Source organism: Protopterus annectens, chromosome 1.part1 (assembly GCF_019279795.1).
Source record: "Protopterus annectens isolate FY-2018-M chromosome 1.part1, PAN1.0, whole genome shotgun sequence".
Lineage (NCBI taxonomy): Eukaryota > Metazoa > Chordata > Ceratodontiformes > Protopteridae > Protopterus > Protopterus annectens.
The window spans coordinates 1,357,662,919-1,357,677,733 of record NC_056726.1 but is presented as its reverse complement, the minus strand read 5'-3'; the positions used below and the strand labels follow the sequence as shown (position 1 = coordinate 1,357,677,733).

At 45.6% G+C, this 14,815-nt stretch overlaps 1 protein-coding gene across 1 annotated transcript in view; it reads right to left on the bottom strand.

The window, feature by feature from the left end:
• SMAD4 (SMAD family member 4) overlaps window positions 1-14,815 on the bottom strand; it is a 2,088,766-nt gene that overhangs the window by 1,317,906 nt on the left and 756,045 nt on the right. The gene's annotated exons all lie outside the window — the stretch shown is intronic.

Genomic DNA, 14,815 nt, shown 5'->3' with positions numbered 1-14,815 from the left:
ATTTTATCCTGGGACCCAGCAGCTGACGGATCCTGTAAAACTTCTCCCATCTCTTTAAGAACATCTCTTTGAAGGCGGGTGAAGTGACACAAGTAGTTCAGCGATCGCATGGCAAAGGTCGCTGAAGAAAAAATCCGCTTGCCGTACCTATCCATAGTCCGGGAATCCTTGTTAGGAGGATGGACAGGTACTGAAGGATCAGCTAGTTCCTTCTTGGTGGCTGCAGCCACCACCATGGCATTAACCAGGACACCTTTTGTCAAATATTGCCCATCAGGTGGGGCCGTGATGAATTTAGAAGGCCTCCGAGGAATGGGTTCCACCGAATCCGGGGCCATCCACGCCTTCCGAGCCACCACGTCCATAAGAGGGTCGAAAGGCGGAGACACCCAGGAGGTGGAGGGTCGAGACCCGAACGCCTCCAGGTATACGGACTCGTCCTCGGAAGGACTAAGGGAAGGCCAGTTCCCCCTCTGCTTAAGGAGTTCAAGGATGTCTGAGAAAGAGACATCCTCAGAGGGGGACCTTGGGGATCCCTCCGACTCATCCAAGTCAGTATCAGATGTAATAGACTCGGGGGAGTCTAGATGTTTCCTCTTACATGTCCTCTTATGCGGAGGTTCACCTGACGGGTCAGGAGAAGCCTCGGAAGAGGAAGATATTCCCAATGGGGAAACCTGAGGCGTTGGATCTCTGGGTCCGGGAGCAAGAGAGTGGGAAGAGACGTCAGCAGGCACTGTAGTGGGAGGAGCTGATGGAACTGACCGTTGACTACGCCCTGGGGCTAGTACACTCCTCATCACCTCGAAGGCTACCCCGTCAGAGAGACCAGAAGGCTCCCGCTCCGAAGAGATAGGAACCCCAGGCCGCACCGACAGGGATGGCTCCGAGGCCGATGTCGGGGCTGAGCTCACCGGCGCCGAAGCTCCGAGAGGGAGAACGGGGTCGGACAAGGGTCTGATGCCACTCGCCCCCTCGGAGCCGACGAGAGAGACCAGACGCCCGGATCCCTCCAATGAAGGCCTCAAGGAGGAAATCGGAGCAGAGGACGACGGAGCCGAAGGGGAGGGTGGTATCGGCTCCAAAGTCACAACAGTCACAGCTCCGAGCTCTGTAAGAGTGTCGAAGGAGGAATGTTAGGTGGATGTGTGATAGCTACCGTCTGTTGAGACGGGCTATGGAGCATTTGGGCCAATGCCTGAGACTTTAATAGTCTACTCACCACTCTCTCAAGGTCATGGTCGGACAGCCTGGACGACCGAGAAGACCGGCTCCGAGAGCAGGGGTGATCTCGGAGCCGAATGCATCGACTCCAACAAAGGGGATCTTGATCTCTTTTTTGAGATAGGTGGAGCCGAAGGAGCCGAGGATACGTCGGCTCCAGCCGGAGCCGACACTGAGTGCCCAGATTTAGCAGCATCGGCGCCGGATGGAGCCAATACTGTAGCTTGTGACATAGAAGGATCGGCTCCGGCCAAAGCCGATCTCGTCACAGAAGGCAAACCAGTAGCCGATGGCTTAGGACTTGGAGCCGAAGGCTTAACTGGTTTCGAGGGCTTCCCCGGAGCCGACTTAGTCAGGGAGCTCTCAGGCTTTAATAAGCCCCTCAGTATTCATTTATTTCTGCGCTCCTGCAGGACTCTTGGGCTGAAGGCATGACAGATAGCACAAGAGTCCTGCAGGTGCAGAGGTCCCAGGCAGTAAACACAAGAAGTGTGACCGTCTGTCAGAGACATCTTCTGACAGCACGAGTCACACTTCTTGAAGCCTGAGACCTTTGTGTCCTTCGACATAACTGTGTCGAGGAACCACTAAGTAAGAAACAAAAAACACAGACACACACACAATAAACACCCAATCCAATAATAAAAAATTTAAACAGGGATACAAACACACTCAAACACCACACAGAATCCCTGACAGAAAATTAGGAAAGGGGGAGGCTTAAGGCCTAACTTAGGGTGAAGGGATAAATAACTAGAAAAATAGGGAACACTAATGGGAATAGGGTTAAATTAATCGTTAAGAGTTTACACAACAACAGTAGTGACTAAAACTAAAGGGGTGAGACTAAAAGTCTGAATTTTGAAAAACTTACCAGGAGCCGGTAAAAAAAGCACCTCGCAAGCGAAAGCGGCAAACGAGATCTGGGTAGTCATCGCCTTGCATCATGGGATATAGGGTTGCCTCGAGCCGGTAAAATTAGCTCTCGAGCTTTAGTAAGTGGCCGAGTCGGAGCCGAGGATCGGCTCCGAACCCATCCAGCAAGAATGAAGGCGAGATTGACAACTTAACATTGCCCTGTTTGGTATGTACCTCACAAGACATCTGCAACAGCTGGAAATGCCACAGAAATACCTCACTAAAAGAATCACAGGCCTAAAGCAAATGCCATATGCTGACCGTCTAAAAAAAACTCCAGCTATACTCTGTGGCATATAGTCTACTCAGAGGCGATCTCGGCTTAACATACAAGGCCATGTCAAACCCTGAGCTGCTGGGCATGCTCCACTTAAAGAAATCCCAATCCCTCAGAGCTACACGCTCCAGGGATCTAAACCTTGTCATCACACTGAACAAAACATGCTGGAGAGATAGGTTCCTGACCCAAAGACTCCCCATACTCTGGAATAGACTGCCCATACATGTCAAGCAGAGCGCCTCCTTGGCCCTCTTCAAAAGGAACCTTGATGACTGGATAGGGGATAGGAAATTTACCCAGGGGATCATGTCAGTTGCCCTACTAGACAGGAGTTCAGAGAAGTAAATATTGTGGGAAGAAATATCCAAGGAATTGTTATGGCTAGGCTTGTATAGGCCCTAGGGCTGACAACCTAGTAGCAACCTATGAATCTACCAACCTATGAACCAGCTGGTTCAAAAGGTTTTTGCGTCAGGGACTGCAGCACCAAGGTGAAATCCCATGGCAGGGATGGATCCTTAATAGGAGACCTAAGAAGAAATACTCTTTTCAGAAAGGCTTTGCACAATTTGGAAGAAAAGGTAGGCTCATCATTAATATGGAAATTAGATATGGTGACCCATCCTGAAAAACAGAACACAAAATATCAGGGATAGGGGCTGAAAAGGGATCCACATTTCTTTGTTTGGCCCAAATGGAAAACCTTCTCCAATTACTGAAATACACCTTCTTCACAGACTTTTTTTAAGAAGCCAAAATAATTTTCCTCACCAGGGAAGGAAGCCTGGACTGCAAAAGGATTACTGAAAGTGAAGAAATCGTGTGGTTAGACGAAGGGTCCAGAGATTGTGAAGCCAAAGCCCCCAGGGATGGGAAATAACATCCAGAAAGGGATCTATTACCCAAGGAGGATACTTCAGATGAGACCTCAGGAAGGAGAAAGTACAGTTGTGTGCACTTACCATAAATGTAGATGTTTGAGTGTATTTCACTGCTGCAGTCACTACATTTGGGAAATCTGCTGGCAGGTTGCCCTCAGTCACCTAAATAACAAAATTTTGGGTCCTATGTCGGTTGTTGTCTCCTCTTCCATGACGTCAGGTCATCAGGGGTATAAAACATGCAGCCGACACCATTTTATTCAGTTTTTCTTGCCCCAGACATCAGGTGCCTCCCAAATGGGGAGCAAAAAAAAAAAAAATATATATATATATATATATATATATATATATATATATATATATATTAGAATAGAAAATATATAAAACTGCACTTTTAGAAACAAACTTTACCTTTATCTAAAAGCAAATACACCACAAAGGCTTTTGTGTAAAGTGAAGGAAAGAAAAGGTATAGAAAGGGGGATGGCGGGTGGGTAACACGGACTGCAACAGTGAATACACTCAAACATCTACATTTATGGTAAGTGTACACAACTGTACTATGATCTTCGTGTTTCACTGTTTCAGTCATTACATTTGGGTAGAATCCCAAAGCTATGGATGGGAGGATGGAACTAAACAGCATTAGGAGTGGCTATAAGGCCCTGCAGAACTGCAGTGGCAAAGCCTGCTCTGGATTTGGAGAAGAGAGGCAAATGATAATGCTTTGTGAAGGTATGAACAGAGCTCCAAGTAGCAGATTCTAGAATGTCTTTGGTTGGAACCCCTCTGAGAAAAGCTTCTGAAGTAGAGGCAACCCTGGTGGAATGTGATCTGATCCCCTTGGGCACAGGTTTACCATGGTGCAAGTAGCAGAAAAATGCAGTGGCTTATCCACTTAGAAATAGTCAGCTTTGATATAGCCTTCCCCTCTGACCCTGCAGCAAATGCTACCAGTAGTTGCTCAGACTTTCTTAGAGATTTGGTCCTGTTTAAGTAGAATCTTAGTTGCCCATGTACATTCAATGAATGCAGAATCCGCTCCCCCTTGTTCTGCGGATTTGGGTAAAAAGTAGGCAGGTGAATGGTCTGGTTAAGAGCCACACTGGATACCACCTTAGGCACAAAAGAAGGACTGGTCCTGAGGGACATCCTGTCCGGGTAAAATATAATGAAAGGCTCCACTGCCATGAGAGCCTGTAGTTCTGAAACTCTTCTTGCTGAAGTGACTGCCAAGAGAAAAGCTGTCTTCCAAGATAGAAATTTTATATCCACAGTAGCTGCTGGTTCAAAAGGAGGCAGGGTGAGTTTTTCCAACACAAAATTGAGGTCCCATGCAGGAGTTGGTGATCTTCTGGGAGGCCTTAAATTTTTGGCCCCTCTAAGATACTGTTTAAGCAGAGGATGAGAAAAGAGGGGAGGCTCTGTGCTGTAATGAGCTGAGATGGCAGAGGCATGGATTTTTACTGAAGAAAAAGATAGGCCCTTGTCAAGCATCTCAGTCAAATACTGTAAAATCTGAGGAATATTGGGCTTTGCTGTGTCTGTTCCTTGTGCTTGGTACCAAGCACAAAAACTCTTCCATTTATCAGCATAAGATTTTCTAGTACATTCCAGCAGGCATCTAAGATCTGAAAATCATCTACTTCTAAAAGTAAATAAGCCCACCTTACCTACTGGTCAACTCCTCTATGCCTTCACCATCGCCAAACTATGGAACTCACTTCCACCTTCTATAAGAAACACAGGCAGCACCACTACCTTCAAACAAATGCTGAAAAATCATCTCAGCTCCTCCTGGCTATGTTCCTGCTCTATAACCTAACCTCTTCACTTTCCTTATATGATTACTAAACTCCTATGTCTTTTGCTATTAGTGAATGATGACAATTTCTCCATATTTATTTTTACCTTCACTTGTTGATTCTGGTACAATAATACTAATCTCTGTTTATAACAATCTGATTGAATTAACTGAATTCTGCTTTAATGTATATTTTCTGTATATATTGCTGTAATCAAACAAACTAGATTCCCGCTTTTATGTATATATTCTGTATATGTTACTATATTTACTATCTGTAACACTGTTTCTGCTTCTGTACTAATTAATGTTTATATTTTTTCTGTATCTCGTTGGAGCGTTTCACCCCGGGCCTCCACTGCAAATGGGCTCTTTTAGGCCCAGTGGACTTATCCCGGTAAACAAATGCAATAAATAAATAAATAAATAGTACTAGGCCTTCTGGCTTCCAAAATGACATCCATCACAGATTTACTGAGAGGTGTTATTTGAATAATTAGTTGATCAGCAATGCTGCAAGATTCAGAGTTTGGAGCGGAGTGTGCAGAATTTGATAGTTCTGCTGAGACAGTAGATGAGGTATTTGAGGCAAGTACCATGGAAGAAGTTGAGACATATTACTTCGAAGTGGGTACCAGTGCTGGAGAGGCCAGTCTGGAGCAACTAGGATCATTTCTGTTTTTTTCTGTCTTTCAGTAAGACCTTGGGGAGCAGAGGCAGAGGGGGGAAGGCATATACTGATAGGTTTTTCCAGCTGAAGGATAGGGCATCCACTTTCCATGCTTTTTTGTGATGAGTCCTTGTGCAAAATCTGTCCAACTGATAGTTTTGGGGAGAGGCAAACAGATCTATGTCTGGGCTCCCCCATTTCTGTGTTAACATGCTGAAGATTTGTGGATCCAGTTTCCATTTGTGCGGGTCCATAAAATTTCTGCTTAGGTCGTCTGCCAGAGTATTTTGCTTTCCTGGCAGGAACTGAGCTTGAAGATGTATTTGGCAAGTCAAGGCTGTGTTCCACAACGCCATGGCTAGTCTGCAAAGGGGGTAGGAATGTGTACCCCCTGCTTGTTTATGTACCACATAACTGTGGCATTGTCTGTCTTTATCAGTAGTTGTCCTGGATGAAGCAAGTCCTTGAAGGCTGACAGAGGATTCTGAACAGCTAGTAACTCTTTCTGGTTGATATGCAGATGCATTTGGTTTGGGCTCCATTTGCCCTGAATGCATCTCCCTGCCAGGTGGGCCCCCAAGCATAGTCTGATGCATCTGTAGTTAGGGTTTGGGTGGCAGGGGGTAGAGTGAATGACAGTCCCTTGTTTTGGTGGCATGCCTCTGCCCACCAAAGAAACTCCTGTTGTAGGTACGGAATGAGGGGAATCCATGTTTCCAGACTGTGACAATGTTGACTCCATAAACTTTTTAGGTACCACTGAAGTTTCCTCATAAGCAGTCTCGCATATGGAATTAGTAGAATGCAGGATGTCATAAACCCCAAAGCCTGCAGAATTTGTCTTGCAGATAACTGGGATTTTGTTGCCATCTGTATGAAGTATGTTGTCAGTTGCCTTTGTCTGGAGTGAGGTAAGCCATCTGGGCAGTTGTACTCAAGTTTGCACCCAGGAATGTAATTATTTGAGTGGGTACCGGTTGTGATTTCTTTTCTTTTATGGTGTACCCTAGGCATGGCTAGGTGCCTTTTTACAAACGCCAGATGTTGAAGTGTGTTCCTTGTCCTCTGCTTGAATGAGACAGTCGCTCAGATAAGGATAAATTTGAATGCTTCTTTGTCTGCAGAATGCAATTACTGGTGCCAGACACTTTGTAAAGACCCTGGGCGCAGTAGGTAAGCCAAAGGGCAGTGCAGAGAATTAGAAATGCAAAAAACCTGCTTTGAAGCGGAGGTATCTTCTGCATGATTTCCTTATTGGGATATGCAGGTATGCCTCAAGTCTAGAGTTACTAAACCAAGCATTCCTGCCCAGCATAGGCAGCAGCTGTTGTAAAGTCAGCATTTTGAATTTTGGAATGTCGAGGAACGTGTTCAAAATCGACAAATCCAGTATTCGACGCCATGAATGGTCTTACCTGGGTACCAGGAAAAGACTTGAATAAAAACCTTGTCCTTTTTACTTCTCTGGTACAGGTTGAATAGACCCCATATCCATGAGGGACTTGACTTGTTTCTGGGTCTCTGCCCACTGGTTTTGTGGCAGATCCGGCCATCCATTTGGAATTGGCAAAGTATGGAAATGAAATCTGTAGCTCTGGGATACTATGTTTAATACCCACTTGTCCTGGGTAATTAACTGCCAATTTTGAGCATGAAGTGCTAGTCCCCCCTCCCCAAGGAGGCTGCCAAAAGATAAGTGCTTGATGATGGTAGAGGAAAGTCATTGAGAGTGTTTACTGTAGGGTTGTGCTTTGTTTCCTCCAGATTTGGAGGTGGAGGCACCCCATTGCTTTGAACTGTAAGAACCCTGTCATTGGTATCTGGAGCCTTTTGAGCGCCTGGATTTGCCTTAAGTAGCGGTGTTGGACACAGGAAAGGACCAATTTTTTGTAGGTCAGTGTCTACTGAACCTGGGTGGCTGCACTTGCAAGAAATCTTTTACAGTTTGCATAGATTTAACGTCTTCCATTTTCTTTAAAACCTCTTCTGCCTTATTACCAAACAGAGTATCATGCTGCAAAGGGGCAACCAACAATTTAGCTTTCACATGATCAGGCAGATTTTGCTCCTTGAGCCAGGCATGCCTTCTAATCACAGATCCAGTAACGATGGCCCTACAAGAAGCCTTCAAGGAATCAAAACCACATTGCAAAGTATGCTTTCCAACCTGTTCTGCTGAATACAATAATTCCTGTAACTCTATTTTCCACACAATCAGAAATACACATCACTTTCTGTTTCAGTAAGCCCATAACATGCTGTTGGTATTTAAGCATATGAAACTGGCAGTTTAAGGCCCTGATTGCCAAGGTTGCAGACGTATAAACCTTCTTTCCCCATCTATCCAGTGCCCTGGAATCTCTATCAGAGGAGGTAGGATTTTTGGCTGTAGAGGCCTTTACACCCTTGGGACCCTGAGAAATAGTCTCAGGATCAGCAGCAGGATTTCTGAATAGAAATTTGTGAGAGTCAGGAACCCTGTAATATCTGTCTGGCTTACTAGGAGCCGGAGGCAGAGAATCAGGAGCCATGCTCGATTCCGAAAACACATCAACAATGTCTAGTACAGGAGGTATTGCCAAAGGCCTATGCTGAGGAAGAAGGAGGAAATCCCTAAGCCTCTTTTTTGATTCAGAAAAGTCCAGACTCTCCCAGTGAAAATGTTCCCTTAAAGTATGCAAACTCTCTCCAAAAGAGTAATCCTCAGGAGGAGATGCAGATGGGATGGACTCCTCTGCATCAGAATCCTCATAGGGTGGAATGGAAAATTCCTGATCAGAAGAGGAATCATGGAAACCTGATCTGAAGATTCATAATCAGTGCCTTGCCTAGGCCTCTTAGCAGTGTGGGGGGGGGTGGGAACCCCTGATCAAGGTAATTAAATCCTCGGCCATTTTGATAATCTGTTTTTTAGGCATAGGGGCCTGAGCACGTGGCTCATGCGTCAGTTTTTTAGACATAGAAGATGTTTTTGACCTTGTTTTTGAGGCTGGCGTCGGTTTAATATAGAAATGTTGAGGCCTGAAAACACCCTCAGAAGCCGGTGCCTGCTCAGCGGCTCCGGACCCATCCAAGGGAGAGACATCCACGGGTTCAATACTCTGAGAATCTCACAGCATACCGAACTCCGAATGGGTCTCGGTAGAGACCTGCGACTCAAAAGTAGCGGGTATCAGTGGCTGCGAAAGCACCTCACTAAGTACCGGCAAACAGGCGACTGGCTTAGGAGTAGCTTCGTCATCGGTTTTGGACCTTGACTGTCTGTCTCTTTTTCTTCGCATTTTTTGTGAACTCCGGTAGTCTGATTGCTAACCAACAACTTTTCAGGATAATTAAATCTTGAACCAAAATATTTAGAAGCAAAAATATACCGGCGCTTAATAGTGCGTTGGTTGAATCTAGCACAAAATCGATAGCAAGGCACATTGTGATCTGGGCCTAAGCAAGGAATACAGTACAAATGAAAATCCTTATGAGGTATTTGCTTCCCACAAGCAATGCAATTATTAACTTTCACTGACATTGTTAAGGAGCAAGAAAAAGTTTCCCCAACAGGGTACTTAGCTTTATTTTGAAGACTACGGTTCTGAAACTAGAATACGAAAATTTCAGGAGTCGGCCGACCAGCACTTGCAAACTGCTTCTGCTTCGGGCACCACGTGGTAAGAAAGACTGAATAAAATGGCATCGGCTGCATGTTTTATACCCCCGACGACCTGACGTCATGGAAGAGGAGACAGCAACTGAAGCAGGACCCAAGACTTTGTTATTCAGGCCGACTGAGGGCAACCTGCCAGCAGATTACCAAAATGTAATGACTGCAACAGTGAAACACAAAGAACATCAACGCCTGACGAGGCTTGAAAGAGGCAGTGAGGATGAGAGAGATCTTCAGGCAACCAGCTTTCAGAAGGACATTGGGTATCATAGGAATGGGAGGGTAAGCACAGAGGAGACCTGGAGGCCTATTGTAAACTACAGTGTCCCTGGGTGACTCCCCGGCTGGGGGGAACAAGGCAAAGTACTTGCTGCATTTGTGGTTGACTGGGGAGGCAAAGAGATCGCTGCAAGGCTGACCCAAACAGTCAAAGATTTGTCTCACTACTGACGGATTCAGGGACAACTCATGAGGACTCAAGAGGAACATGCTGAGTCTGTCAGCCAACATTTTGGAACTCCCAGGAATGTGAGCTGCAAGAAGAAAACACTTGGAAGACATTGCCCATTCCCACACTATCATAGCCTCTCTGCACAGAGGATAACACCATGTTGCCCCTTACGTGTTACACCAAACAACAGCCATGTTGTCCATCTGAATTGCTACAGTCCCCAGAAGGAGGCATTACTGAAAGGCTTGCAACATTAGAAGGACTGACATCATCTCCAGGACATTTATGTGCAATTTGGTGTTTGCAGCGGACCGCGTGTCTAACTGTCCTGTCCTGAAAATGTCCCACACTAACAGGGAGGTGTCCGTGCTCACTGTGGCCTTGCATGAGGGAAGACAAAATGGTCTACCTAGACACAGATCCTGAGCCTGAAGTCACCAAGTAAGAGGATTCCTGCACATCTGGGTCAACTTTATGGTCATGGACACGGGTTGAGACAGAATGGACCACTGGACTGCCAGGGTCCACCGCAGAACTCACATGCAATACCTGGCAAGAGGGATTAACTGAACTGCAGCCACCATCGAACCTAAAGTCTGGAGGATCAAGTGAGCCGACGGGCATGATAGATGCAGCAAGAGAGAGACCTGATCTTAAATTAGCTGCACCCTCTGGGGAGTCAGTGCTGAAGTCTCTGATACAGTGTCCAATTGTACCCCAATGAACTCCAGATTTTCACTCGGCACTAGACTGGATTTGGGAAGATTCACTGCGATGCCTAGAGACTGGAAAAGACTGAAGGCATATCGGCTGGCCAGAGATAGTCGATGCCTCATGGGAGCCATGAAGAGCAAATTGCCTAGGTACAGAAAAACCTGGAAACCTTGCAGCCGGAGATGAGCCGCCACCACTGCCATACATTTGGTAAACAGCCAGGGGGCTGTGATGAGTCCAAAGGGCAGGGCTCTGAAAGTACAGTTTTGTACCTACCATAAATGTAGATGTTCGAGTGCTAATACAACTGCAGTCATAACAGATGGGTTTTCCTGCCGTCAGGCGGGTCCTCGGTCGACCGAATTCCAAAGTCTAGGTCCGGCGTCGGATGTCGTCGCTTCTTCCCTAACGTCAGTGCGACAGGGGTATAAAAGAACCAGCCGACGCCATTTTCTTCAGTTTTTCTTGCCCCAGATGTCAGATGCCCCCAGAAGGAAGGCAAAACATAAATTTATGTAATAATGCAATGCAATATTATTAAAAAAAACAGTAGTTGCAAGCAAATACACCATAAAAGAATACCCCAATGAAGTTGTATGAGGGGGTGTTGGCCATTAGGCCTGTCCCAAGAGGGGAAGGAGGGGGGAAACCTGGACTGCAGCTGTATTAGCACTCGAACATCTACATTTATGGTAGGTACAAAACTGTACTATGTTCATCGTGCATACAGCTGCAGTCATAACAGATGGGTAGAATCCCAAAGCTAAAAAAGGGGTGGTAGGCACTAAGAGGAACTAGGAGGAGCCAGAATGCCCTGCAAGACTGCAGTGGCAAAGCCTGCTCTACATTTGGAGTATAATGGTAAGTGATAGTGCTTGGAGAAAGTATGTACAGAACTCCAAGTGGCTGCTTCCAAAATATCTTTGGTAGGAACCCCCCTGAGGAAAGCTGCGGAGGTAGCTGTGGCCATTGTGGAGTGAGATCTGATGCCTGTAGGTACAGGTTTACCATGAAAAGAGTAACAAAAGTGTATACAGTGGGCTATCCATTTTGAGATTGTCTGTTTGGAAATAGGCTTCCCTTGAGCACCTGTAGCATAAGACACAAAAAGTTGCTCTGATTTTCTGAAAGGCTTTGTTCTGTCCAAGTAATAACGGAGCTGTCTGTGAATGTCCAAGGAATTTAGTAATCTCTCCCCTTTGTTTTGTGGATTAGGGTAAAAGGTAGGTAAGTGGATAGCCTGATTCAAGGCCACCCTGGATACTACCTTTGGCATAAAGGAAGGATTGGTTCGTAAGGAAACTCTGTCCTGATGGAAAATGATGAAAGGCTGCACAGCCATGAGGGCTTGTAGTTCCGAAACCCTGCGAGCTGAGGTGATAGCCAGAAGGAAGGCTGCTTTCCATGACAAATATTGCAGTTCTGTTGAAGCAGCTGGCTCAAAAGGAGGCAGGGTCAGTTTTTCTAGAATGAAATTGAGGTCCCAAGCAGGTACTGGTTGCTTCCTTGGGGGTTTTATATTCGTAGCCCCTCTGAGGAACTGTCTTAAGAGAGGGTGAAAGAATAAAGGAGGATCAGTGTTGTATTCTGCAGAAATGGCTGAGGCATGGATTTTGATGGAGGAGAATGAAAGTCCACTGTTTAGCATCTCAGCTAGGTACTGTAATATTTGAGGTAAATTCAGTATTCCAGGATTCTGACCCTTTTTCTGATTCCAGGCACAAAACAGTTTCCATTTTGCGGAGTTGGCTTTTCTAGTAGAAGGCCTTCTGGCCTCCAAAATGACATCCTACACCTCCTTGGAGAGTAGGGTCTGTTGTTAATTTAAGGAATCCTCCATGCGGCTAGATTGAGTGTTTTCAGCTGACTGAAGAGTTTTGAAGTTGTGCTGAGTCAGTAGAAGAGGCATTAGAGGCAGGATCCATGGTGGGGAATGCGTCAGGCTTCTCAGGAGTGGGTACCAGTATTGTCTTGGCCAGTCTGGAGCAATGAGAATCATCTTTGGTCTGTCTGCTCTGGCTTTTAATAGAACTTTGGGCAGCAGAGGAAGAGGTGAAAAGGCATAAACTGTCATTGTTGTCCAACTGAAAGAGAGTGCGTCCACTTTCCAGGCCTGTGGATGAAAGGTCCTTGAGCAGAATTTTGTCAATTGGTAATTTCTGTGGGTGGCAAAGAGATCTATGTCTGGCCTTCCCCATGCCTGAATTATCTTTGCAAAGACTTGAGGATGCAACTTCCATTCGTGTGGATCTGTCATATTTCTGCTCAGGTTGTCTGCCAGCGTGTTTTCCTTGCCTGGCAGGAACTGTGCTTGAAGTTGGATTTGTAATTCCAGAGCCATGTTCCATAGAGACATGGCTAGCCTGCATAGGGGATATGAATGGGTTCCTCCCTGTTTGTTTATGTACCACATCACTGTGGTGTTGTCTGTCCTTATCAATAGCTGGCCTGGATGCAGTAGGTCTTTGAAAGCCATAAATGCATTTATTACTGCTAGCATTTCCTTTTGATTGATGTGTAGGTGCTTTTCTTTTTGTGACCATTTGCCCTGAATGCACCGATCTGTCATGTGCGCCCCCCAGGCGTAGTCCGAGGCGTCTGTTGTGATGACTTGATTTGCTTGAGGCTTGCAGAATGGGAGACCTATGTTTCTTTGGCATGCTTGAGCCCACCATAGAAATTCCTTTTGAAGACATGGAATCAGTGGTATAATTGTTTCCAAACTGTGGCTGTGTTGAGACCATAAGTTTTTTAGGTACCATTGAAGTTTCCTCATATGCAGCTTTGCACATGGGATTAGCAGGATGCAAGATGCCATGAATCCCAGAGCCTGCAGGATTTTCCTTGCAGTCAGCCTGGTGAGAGTTGCCAGTTTTCTGAAGTATTGAGTTAGTTGCCTTTGTTTCTCTGGCGTGAGGTATGCCATCTGGCTGTTTGTATTCAAGCTGGCACCCAGAAAAATTATTGTTTGAGAGGGTATTAGTTTTGATTTCTTTTTGTTGACCGTGTATCCCAGAGGATTCAACAACATTATTACAAACGCCAGGTGTTTCAGAAGTATGTGCTTGCTGTCCGCTTGGATCAGGCAGTCGTCCAAATATGGGTATATTTGTATCCCTTGAAGTCTGCAGAAGGCAATTACTGATGCCAGGCATTTTGTGAACACTGGGCGCAGTAGATAAGCCAAAGGGCAAAGCAGAGAATTGATAATGGGTTGAACCTGCAACAAATCTGAGGTATCTTCTGCAATCTTATCCGATTGGGACATGCAGGTATGCCTCCTTGAGGTCCAATGTTACCAGCCAAGACTCCTTGCCCAGCATGGGAAGAAGCTGCTGTAATGTGAGCATCTTGAATTTTGGTACGAGTAAATATGTGTTTAAGATGGATAGGTCCAAAATAGGTCTCCAGTCTTTGCCCTTCCTTGGTACCAGGAATAGTCTGAAATAAAAACCTAGACCCTGTTCTTGTGCAGGTACCTCTTGAATAGCTTTCATGTCCATGAGATCTGAAATTTGTTTTTGTGCCTCAGCCCTTTGATTGTGTGGCAGGTTTAGCATGCCTCTCATTTTTGGAAGGGTGTGAAAGTGGAATCTGTAGCCTCTGTCTAGGATGTCCAGGATCCATTTGTCTTTTGTGACAATATGCCAATTTTTCGAAAATAATGCCAGTTTTCCGCCTAAAGGTGCTGCCATTTGAGCCTTGCTTGGCATGCAAAGGGGAAAGTCATTGGTTCTGCTTTCTGAATGGCTGTGAACTATCCTCACCAACTCTTGGTGTAGGTGCTTGCCATTGTCTGCCTCTAAATGATCCTTGAGATTGCACTCTACCCCTCGGGCTCCTGTATCTACCTCTTTGAGGTCTGTCCGTGGCTAGAAAGGACCAATTTTTTGAAGGCCAATTCTACTGAAACATGGTGGTTGTACCTGTAGAAAATCTTTCACTGTTTGCATTGATTATTCCTTTTCCTCCATTTTCTTTAATACCTCCTCAGCTTTAACACCAAACAATACATCTTTTTGAAGATGTGCATCTAGTAATTTTGCTTTGACATGATCTGGTAAGGTTTGCTCTTTGAGCCAAGCATGTCTACGTATAACTGATCCTGTAACAGCAGCTCTACATGAGGCCTCTAAAGCATCAAAACCACATTGCAAGGTATGTTTACCCACCTGCTCTGCACTATGCAACAAATCCTGCAACCCCTTCAAGTCT